The following is a 987-nucleotide window of genomic DNA, read 5'->3' as shown; positions in this document are numbered from 1 at the left end:
TGCTGTGGGAGGTGGGGGTTGTGTGTGTGGATGAGGACACACACTAGGTCAACATAAAAGTGATCTGAATTTTCAAAATTTGCAGATATATTTCAAGTCAGAGCTCTTGGAAGATGTTCTAATTAAAAAAATAAGTTCTTCTATAAAACAGAATATAATTATTACAATGCTATCCTTGGCAGGCATCTGTTTTAACAGTTGACTACACTACCTGAAATACCACTGAACAGAGGGAAAGCACATCAAGTCTGTCACCACAGTTTGTTCAAACGATAGTGTGCTGGTGACATAAGTTATGCATCTCATCCACTTGATTTGTAAGAGTTCTTGGTAGAAGCTTCAGATGCATTTCTTCCCTCCTCCCCTTGGGAGGAGTAAACAGCTTTTTGCCTTTGAATTCTCTTTGGCAGAAATAGGAGAGCGCTTCAAAAACCAAATATGAAAATGAAGGCTTGTATTCACACCTGTGAAATCATTAATTAGCATTTACTGCACCAAACACAATAACCGAAAGCAAAAGACAGCGATGAGGATCAGCACAGTGAAGCATTTGTACGCAGTAAGACTGCTGCACTAGCAGAGATTCAGCAAGGGTTTTCCAGCTTCGTGCTGCCGGTAGAAACAAAAGATGGAGGGAACCACAGTTTAGACTGGCAGCACTGCGTTATAAGAAGTCGAAGGGAAAGAACAGTCCTGAAACTGCAGATGTGACCTCATGCCCGAATATGTTAGGCTGGATGTTCAGCAGCCGCACAGCACTGCACGACACACCTCACCCAAATGGTGACAGCCCCTAGCCCGGGCTGCATGTTGAGAACCGTGCGTTATTTCAGCGGAAAGCCCGGCTGCTAGTTTGCTTTTGCGGAGAGCATTAACCCTCTGAGAAGCCAGCTTGCCAGGCCGGCTGGGCGGACAGCAGGGCGGGAGGTGAGCACCGGGCCCGCCCGCGGCCAAGGGCGGCTGGGCACCACCGGGAAGGGCACTCTG

Source organism: Cariama cristata, unplaced genomic scaffold (genome assembly GCF_000690535.1).
Source record: "Cariama cristata isolate BGI_N322 unplaced genomic scaffold, ASM69053v1 scaffold14289, whole genome shotgun sequence".
NCBI lineage: Eukaryota > Metazoa > Chordata > Aves > Cariamiformes > Cariamidae > Cariama > Cariama cristata.
This window is presented reverse-complemented; position numbering follows the sequence as displayed.